Genomic DNA, 9644 nt, shown 5'->3' on the forward strand with positions numbered 1-9644 from the left:
AGCAGGTGGATTAGCACTTCAGTGACTGTCACAGGTTTTACACCTTTGATTAGATTTCATCTCTTATTTATACGTATTTGTCGTCTCACCTTTCCCTTATGGGATACAGTATTGTGTTTTATTGTCACATCATGGGCTCTTGTCAAAGGAGGCTTTATTTTTTTTTAGCTACAGCCTCCATCATCCACTCATTTATTAATTAAGTGTGTTATATTTTTACATTGTTTACTTTAGTGCCAGTGTACCTGGCCATCTTGGGATGTGGGCACCTAAGATGGTTAGGTGCACTTTAGATTATCCCCATTGCTCTATATGGATGCAACATATCCTCAGCACTTGTAGGTCACTCCTGCTTTCGCTGCACGTCATTGTTCCTCCCCATTTTCCTTCACATGGCTTGCCCAGCGTCAGTACGCATGCGCGGGGTCCTGCTCTTCCTTGAGTTCCGGAAGTGCTCGATCACGTGACCGCTGTGCGTTCCACATGCGGTTCAGGGAGCGCGGTTCCGGAAGTCATCTTTACCTGGAGGAGGGACCCGGCCGTATGAGGTCATACATGACGCTGGTCGAAGACTCCCATACACCCGCCCCCCTCAGGATCCTGTTAGCCATGTAGATAGACTTCCCCTGGGCTCCCATTGGCTACATGTCTTATTTATACCCTCCATGGACCCTCCGCTGGTAGGACACGCCCCGGAAGAAGCGACTTAGCGAAACGGCGTCCGTCGGGTGTGGGGGGAGGACACATCAGGTCCGCAGCATGTCAGGATCCACCTCTATACCAGGTATTAATCTTCTCCTCCTCAGGCAATACTCCTATCAGTGTATTTTGCTTTAGGCTTCAGTTTGCATCTATTATAGCTGCCCTTGCCTTGCTGCACTTTAGCTTTACTCTTATTTGGTATACATTCTGTGGATATTCTTCCCTTGCCGCACTTGCGCTACACCAGGATATAGTGATCCTTGGATTGGTATACCCTTTAATTGCTTGAGTTCTACCTTATACTTCATTGAGGTGTTTTTTTCCTGTCAGAATGCCCATGTATTGCATTTGCACGCAGTGGACTTCATTGTGTTTTCCATTCCCCTGATTTTTTGGAGGTTTTCTTTCCATTGTCTCATTTTATGTACCCTTTTACCTTTCTATATTGAATAAAAATTGTTTTAATTTTATATTTTGTCAGAATCTCTTTTTGTCTGTCGGTCATGTGCCGATACAGACCTTTTTTGTGATATTACAGTTTTGAAGCTGTCTGACCTCATACTTTTGGACTACATTTGTGTTACAGATCTTAAACTAATAAGAAAAGATACTACACTTGATGTTAGCCAAAAGGCCGAGAAGCGACTACCTGAATTGGTTACGGCCTATGGCGGCACCCTGGCCCCAAGAAGGCACCTATTGTAGGGATAGGGACAAAGACTCCCCTTAGGAAGACATGTTGTTCATCAATAAACACCTTAATACCCACAACTATACTGCTTGTTGCAGATGCACCCCACACATTTTTAATCTGCATAAGTCCACCTATTTTCACACAATCACCTTTCCCCCAATATCCCACGCGCCTCAAGACCGGGTGGGGGAGTAGAGAGGAAGACTAATTAATGAACAAACAAGCAGCGGTTCTCCCTGCTTCCCAGTCTGTGGGCTCCCTACAGACTGAATCTGGCTGCTGCAGCACTGCCAGATAAAAGCCAGGAGCCCATTATGACACATGCAATGTCTGTTCCATTCTTCCATTCTTGCATTATACATTTGTCCCATTGTTCCATTGCCCTCTAACAATGGAACAATGGAATAATGCAAGAATGGAAGAATGGAACAGACATTGCATGTGTCAGAATGGGCTCCTGGCTTTTATCTAGCTGTGCTGCAGTAGCCAGCTTCAGTCTGTATAGTGCCTACAGACTGGGAAACAGGGTGAACCACTGCTTGTTTGTTCAATAATTAGTTACCCTGTCTACCCCCCACCCTTCCCTGCGAGTGGGACATTAGGGGGGAGAGGAGAGGAGAATGTGTGAAAATAGTTGAGGACGTATCAGATATTAAACTGATAAGAAAAGATACTTGTTACGCTCGCGCCCGGACTGACTGGCGTGATTAGTGATCCCACTGTACCATGAACCGAGGAGTGCCTGGAGTGGCGTAACTAAGAATCAGCCCGATCCGACCAAGGTCGCATGGCGGCTCAGTCGACTCCTTGAACCAAGGAGGAACCGAGCAGAGGGACCAGGTGCTACTCCAGGTCAGACCCCGGTCACAGCTGTTGACCCACACCGGGGAATGCAGGAACAGGTAGGTTAGACTGGCATACAGGCAGGTGGGTATTGGCAGGCATGGCTGGTATGCAGACAGGTGGGTACTGGCAAGTACGGCTGGTATGCAGACAGGTGGGTACTGGCAAGTACGGCTGGTATGCAGACAGGTGGGCACTGGCAAGTACAGCTGGGATGCAGACAGGTGGGCACTGGCAAGCACGGCTGGTATGCAGACAGGTGGGCACTGGCAAGCACAGCTGGTATGCAGACAGGTGGGCACTGGCAAGCATGCCTGGAGTGCAGACAGGGAGGTACTAGAAGGTTGGAGCGCAGGCTGGATAGGGTCCAGTACAGACTGGGAGACAGGTACAGAGCCGCAGATGCAGTAGACAAGCAGAGTAAAGCGAAACCACTGGAGGACAAGGCAGAGCAGAGAGGAACTGCTGGAGCGGTGGACAAGGCAGAACAGGGCGAATCCGCAGGTGCGGTGGACGAGGCAGAGCAGAGCGAAACCGCAGGTGCGGTGGACAAGGCAGAGCAGAGCGAAACCGACAGAGCGGTGGGCAAGGCAGAGCAGAGAGAAGCCGCTGGAGCGGTGGGTAAGGCAGAGCAGAGGGAAGCTGCCAGAGCGGTGGGCAAGTCAGAGTAGAGTGAAACCGCAGGTGTGGTGGACGAGGCAGAGCAGAGTGAAACCACAGGTGTGGTGGACAAGGCAGAGCAGAGAGAAGCCGCCGGAGCGGTGGGTAAGGCAGAGCAGAGGGTAAGCCGCTTGAGCTGTGGGCAAGGCAGAGCAGAGAGAAGCCGCCGGAGCGGTGGGTAAGGCAGAGCAGAGGGTAAGCCGCTTGAGCGTTGGGTAAGGCAGAGCAGAGGGAAGCCACCGGAGTGGTGGGCAAGTCAGAGCAGAGAGAAACCGCTGGCGCGGTGAGCAAGGCAGAGCCGAACAGGGCTGAAAGTGCAGGCAGAGAGGACAGGGCTCTGTTCACATGGAACAGATTGGAAAATACAGGAAGATGGCTAGAACACAGGAGGAACATACGGAGGAAGGGAAAAGGGACAAGCAGAACCAGATACACACAAGGTACTTACTATGAAGTAGCGAGTGGACACAAAACTCACAAACAGAAGCACAGAGACAACGAGTTGGAGTTAGAGACAAGACCTGGCAACTCAGAGGCAAGAAGCACACTGAAAGTTAGTGTTGCTCAGGCCACTCCTACTGGGTGGAGGGGGTTTAAATATCCAGTGACTCACAGCAATAGACTGGAGACGCATTAGGGGTGCGCCCACAGCAGCTATAAGAATCAGGAAGTAACCGGGCCGCCGCCCTAAACAGTCAGTCAAGAGACATGCACATAGCATGAACTGGAGCAAGGTTTGTAGGCTGGACTGACAGGTAAGATTGCGGTCTTGCATAGTGGGAGGTGGTGCACTATGCAAGCACGCTGCCAGGGATGTTAAAGTACCCCCCCTTTATGCCCCCTCTTCTTCAAGCCTGCAAGGGTCTTCTGCAGAGAATTTGGAGGCCACTACTTCTCTTCAAGAGTATTACCTCTTCTGTCCATTAGAGGAAACGAAACTGATCTCATCATCTTGGTGACTAGGATGCTTCCTCCTATCAAGCGATCCTCAGCAACAGATAAAGTGGGTGAAGTACCAGGAACAGCACACAGGAAAGTCTCTCTCCATTTGTTATCAGGTATCACCCTGGTGGATTCAGGAGACAACTGGAGGTCCTCCGCCTGGTTGGAGGGGTGCAGAGACTCGGGGGTAACCACCGCCTTGGCGTACACTTTGCCAAGCTTACTGGATGAAGTGGGCGGCGTACCAGGTACCGGGTGTAGGAAAGTCTCTTTCCGTTTATCAGGTAGCACCCCGGGAAATTCAGGAGACAACTGGAGGTCCTCCGCCTGGTTGGAGGGGTGCAGAGACTCGGGGGTAACCACAGCCTTTACGTACACTTTGCCAAGCTCACTGGATGAAGTGGGCGAAATACCAGGTGCAGGGTGTAGGAAAGTCTCTGTCCATTTGTTATCAGGTAGCACCCCGGAGGACTCAGGAGACAACTGGAGGTCCTCCACCTGGTTGGAGGGGTGCAGAGACTCGGGAGTAAACACCGCCTTGATGGACGTAGGACCAGATTTATTAGAGACGGAGGGTCCTTGCTTTAGGACCATATTCAGATTGGTTTCAGATATGACATGTCTGTAAGGCGGGACAGTACCTGAAGCCAGATCATTGGTACAATCGTCGAGACTGTGTGGGGACATTGCCTCCGCTTCTCTTCCCTCGGAGATTTCAACGCACAGCGAGTCAGCGACTAGCAGATCTGGTGAAGAAGAAGAGACTGCTGACTGTCCTGAAGATGTGGGGACTGGACACCCCTTGTACCTCAGCAGTCCTCCAGGATACACCATGCAGGATCTCCAGACCTGAGCGGGCACTAGATCTCTCGGCTCTGGACGACCTGTGTGTAAGCCAGTCAGCACCTGGAATGTGAACTTCTTCATGTGTAATGCTCCAATCTGGAGCTTAATTTGTACAGAAATATTTTGACTGTTTCTGAGTAGGGCTCGTCCTTCTGCTGACAATGCCCAAACCGGCTTCTGGAGTTGTCGGACGGGAATCAGACACTGACTCTTCAAGACTTTAAGCCCGAAACTTCCGGTTAATCCGAGGCCTTCACTTGCCACGGAGACAGTCATGGTCATCTGTGGAGAGGAAACACTAACGCCAAGGGCAGCCTCTCCTACAGGCCTAATGTTTTGGGATTCTCCAACCTTCGCTGGACAAAGACCGTCAGGGGGTCCCAAACCACCGCAGCGGGACCGCAATCCATTTCGTGACTGAGTTCTGGCTTCTGCTTTGCCTGACGAACATAGTCATGCTTCATGGATTCTGTGAGGAAAGCTGCCTCTACAGGCTGGGGAACAGGAGGTCTTCGGGAGGACAGAACCTGGCGTGATGGTTTACCTCTACGCCTTGCACGTCTGGACTGCCTTTTGAGGTTGGGAAGAGAAGTATTCTGTGGAGCATAGTCATCCTGTGTGGATTCTGGGTGGGCAGCAGTCTCTTCGGGCTGGAGGACTGGTAGGCTACCTACACACATTACCCATCGGGGCTGCTCCGGGATATTGGGAAGGGAAGCTTTAGCAGAGGCTTCAGGATTAGGGTCACCGAAGACCATTAGAAAGGCCACCAGGAAGGCCTGCAGGTCAAAGATGATAGGATCCCATGCTTTCCATAGGGGGGTGATCCATTTCAAGGCGTCACCCGCTAAGTAGGACATCATAAATGCCACTTTAACCTGATCGGTAGGAAAATAGTGAGCATAGAGCTTGAAATGCAGCATGCATTGCTTCACAAATGCACGGCTTCGTTTTGGATCTCCATAGTACCGTGGTGGATCCGCAGGAACGAGTGCTGATAGATCCATTTGGGCTGATGCGTAAATCGCCTGGGCCATAGCTTGAGAAAAAATTTTTTTCTTGGTGCACGTACTCGCCAGACAAGAATTCAAAATGTCTCTGAGAGGGAAAGGCCGTGGGGCTCAACGGGAACCATGGCCTGAGCAAACTGTTACGCTTGCGCCCGAACTGACTGGCGTGAGCATGATTAGTGATCCCACTGTACCATGAACCGAGGAGTGCCTGGAGGGGCGTAACTAAGTATCAACCCGATCTGACCAAGGTCGCACAGTGGCTCAGTTGACTCCATGAACCAAGGAGGAACCGAGCAGAGGGACCAGGTGCTACTCCAGGTCAGACCCCGGTCACAGCTGTTGACCCACACTGGGGAATGCAGGAACAGGCAGGTTAGACTGGCATACAGGTGGGTATTGGCAGGCACGGCTGGTATGCAGACAGGTGGATACTGGTAAGCACGGCCAGCATGCAGACAGGTGGGTACTGGCAAGTACGGCTGGTATGCAGACAGGTGGGCACTGGCAAGCACGGCTGGTATGCAGACAGGTGGGCACTGGCAAGCGCGGCTGGAGTGCTGACAGGGAGGTACTAGCAGGTTGGAGCGCAGGCTGGATAGGGTCCAGTACAGACTGGGAGACAGGTACAGAGCTGCAGATGCGGTAGACAAGCAGAGTAAAGCGAAACTGTCGGAGCGGAGAACAAGGCAGAGCAGAGAGGAACTGCTGGTGCGGTGAGCAAGCAAAGCGGAGTGAAAACCGCAGGTGCGGTGGGCAAGGCAGAGCAGAGCGGAACCGCGGGAGCGCTGGACAAGGCAGAGCAGAGAGGAACCGCCGGAGCGGTGGACAAGGCAGAACAGAGCGAAACCGCAGGTGCCATGGATGAGGCAGAGCGAAACCGCAGGTGTGGTGGACGAGGCAGAGCAAAACCGCAGGTGCGGTAGACAAGGCAGAGCAGAGCGAAACCGTAGGTGCGGTGGACAAGGCAGAGCAGAGCGAAACCGCCGGAGTGGTGGGCAAGGCAGAGCAGAGAGAAGCCGTCGGAGTGTTGGGTAAGGCAGAGCAGAGGAAAGCCGCCGGAGCGGTGGGCAAGTCAGAGCAGAGAGAAACTGCTGGCGGGGTGAGCAAGGCAGAGCCGAACAAGGCTGTAGGTGCAGGCAGAGAAGACAGGGCTCTGTTCACATGGAACAGACTGGAAAATACAGGAAGATGGCTAGAACACAGGAGGAAGATACGGAGGAAGGGAAAAGGGACAAGCAGAACCAGATACACACAAGGTACTTACTATGAAGTAGCGAGTGGACACAAAACTCACAAACAGAAGCACAGAGACAACGAGTTGGAGTTAGAGACAAGACCTGGCAACTCAGAGGCAAGAAGCACACTGAAAGTTAGTGTTGCTGTAGCAAAGGCGAGAGAGCTCGTGAGGGAACTCCTACATGATGTTTCAAAGATGGAGAGAGGCTGCCATCTGCTGGCCAGACACAGTCAAGCGGAACCAAGATATGCAAGGGAAGTTGAAAGGAGAGCAGATTTAGATGCTGGACCCGATCAGGTGACTTCCAGGAAGGAGTTCCGGGAGATAAGAGGCCAGCGCGCCAAACCTGAGGGGTCTTTGGCGCCAAGCAGCAGACGTGTTCCCTGCGTGCTGAGAAGCCCCGCGTGACAGGCCTAAGCCAGAGGCCTGTGAGGTGCCACAGCCGGGCACCGGTAGAAGAGCTCCGGATCCCTCACAGATGTGACCCGAGTGCTGTGCCTGCTGAGGAGACTCGGAACATGCTTGCGGTGCTGAGTGAGTTCGCGGAACCCGACGTCGCCCGCCGACAGACGAGGTCTGGACCCCCCTACCCAAGGCTCGAGAGATTGTCTCCAACAGCCAAGCAGAGAGGACTTGAGAGATGGCTGCCCCAGGAAAGTCACGCCAGCGAAAGCAGAGGAGCTGCATACATGAACAGAGCCGTCACTTCTACTGTTCACCCACGGTACCGGGGACAATTGGGCTTAGGTACTCAGGTTGGGAGGGGAACGGTTGGGGCTAAACAAGCTCAACGTGATCTAATTGAATTTATCCGGAAAAAGACTCACGGCTTAGCAGGAATAACCGGTGACCCCCGCTAGAGCCATATGCACAGTTAAGGAACTCATGTGGTGTCTCACATGATCGAGGCACCACATTACCTTGAGAGACTTCGCATTTTGCTAATACTTCAAATTACTGTTTATTACCCTTGTTGCAATCCCTTGTTCAGCGTACCTGTTATATATATATATATATATATATATATATATAAACTGTTTATATTTAACTCTTACTGTTTTTCGCCTTGTGTCTCTGTGCGCTGCATTCCAGCACCTGCATTACATTGCTCAGGCCCCTCCTACTGGGTGGAGGGGGTTTAAATATCCAGTGACTCACAGCAATAGGCTGGAGACGCATTAGGGGTGCGCCCACAGCAGCTAGAATCAGGAAGTAACCGGACCACCGCCCTAAACAGTCAGTCAAGAGACATGCACATAGCATGAACTGGAGCAAGGTTTGTAGACTGGACAGACAGGTAAGATTGCGGTCTTGCATAGTGGGAGGTGGTGCACTATGCAAGCACACCGCCAGGGATGTTACAATACTACACTTGATCTTAGCCAAAAGGCCGAGAAGCGATTACCTGAATTGGTTTTGGCCTATGGCGGCACCCTGGCCACAACAAGGCACCAATTGTAGGGATAGGGACAAAGACTCCCCTTAGGAAGACATGTTGTTCATCAATACACACCTTAAAACTCACAACTATACTGCTTGTTGCAGATGCACCCCACATGTTTTTAATCTGCATAAGTCCACCTATTTTAACATATTCCCCGCCTCCCCCACAGTCCCACGTGCCTCAAGACCTGGCGGGGGGGTAGAGAGGATGATGAATTAATGAACAAACAAGCAGCGGTTCCCCCTGCTTCCCAGTCTGTAGTCCCTACAGACTGAAGATGGCTGCTGCAGCACTGCCAGAAAAAAGCCAGGAGCCCATTATGACATATACAATGTCTGTTCCATTCTTCCATTCTTGCATTATTCCATTGTCCCATTGTTCCATTGCCCCCTAACAAAGGGACCATGGAATAATGCAAGAATGGAACAGACATTGCTCGTGTCATAATGGGCTCCTGGCTTTTATCTAGCTATGCTGCAGCAGCCAGCTTCAGTCTGTAGGGAGCCTACAGATTGGGAAGCAGGGGGACCGCTGCTCGTTTGTTCAATAATTAGTTACCCTCTCTACCCCCCACCCTTCCCGGTCTTGAGGCGCGGGGGACATTAGGGGGGAGAGGAGAGGAGAATGTATGAAAATAGGTGGACGTATAGGGGACATATCAGATATTAAGCTGATAAGAAAAGGTTCTATACTTCATCTTAGCCAAAAGGCCGAGAAGCAATTACCTGAATTGGTTTTGGCCTATGGCGGCACCCTGGCCCCAAGAAGGCACCCATTGTTGGGATAGGTACAAAGACTCCCCTTAGGAAGACATGTTGTTCCTCAATAGACACCTTAAAACCCACAACTTTACTGCTTGTTGCAGATGCACCCCACACGTTTTTAATCGGCATAAGTCCACCTATTTTCACACATTTTCCCACCTAATGTCCCACGCGCCTCAAGACCGGGGAAGGGAGAATAGAGAGGATAACTAATAGTGATGAGCGAGCACTAAAATGCTCGGGTACTCGTTGCTCGGGTCGAGCAAATTGGAAAACTCGGGTGCTCGACCCGAGACTCGAGCCCAATGTAAGTCTATGGGAAACTCGAGCATTTTTCAGGCGGCTCCCCCCGGCGGTCTGTAGAGGGCCTAAAAATTGCCCAAATCGATGGGAACAGTGCTCAAATGACATGGGAACAGCATGGGGAAGACCCCTGGAAGCATTTCTGACTCCCAGGTCACTGCTGTCAACAACGTTGTCAGAGTATTAAGCCACTTTT

At 51.6% G+C, this 9644-nt stretch overlaps 2 pseudogenes; both read right to left on the minus strand.

Moving 5' to 3' along the window:
• Window positions 1-1245: 1245 nt before the first annotated feature.
• Window positions 1246-1348, minus strand: LOC141151060 (U2 spliceosomal RNA; annotated as a pseudogene).
• Window positions 1349-8897: 7549 nt separating this feature from the next.
• Window positions 8898-9103, minus strand: LOC141150957 (U2 spliceosomal RNA; annotated as a pseudogene).
• Window positions 9104-9644: the final 541 nt, after the last annotated feature.

The sequence above is a fragment of the Phyllobates terribilis genome, unplaced genomic scaffold (genome assembly GCF_046119375.1).
Source record: "Phyllobates terribilis strain yellow unplaced genomic scaffold, ASM4611937v1 Scaffold_5__5_contigs__length_657084704, whole genome shotgun sequence".
In the NCBI taxonomy this organism is placed as follows: Eukaryota; Metazoa; Chordata; class Amphibia; order Anura; family Dendrobatidae; genus Phyllobates; species Phyllobates terribilis.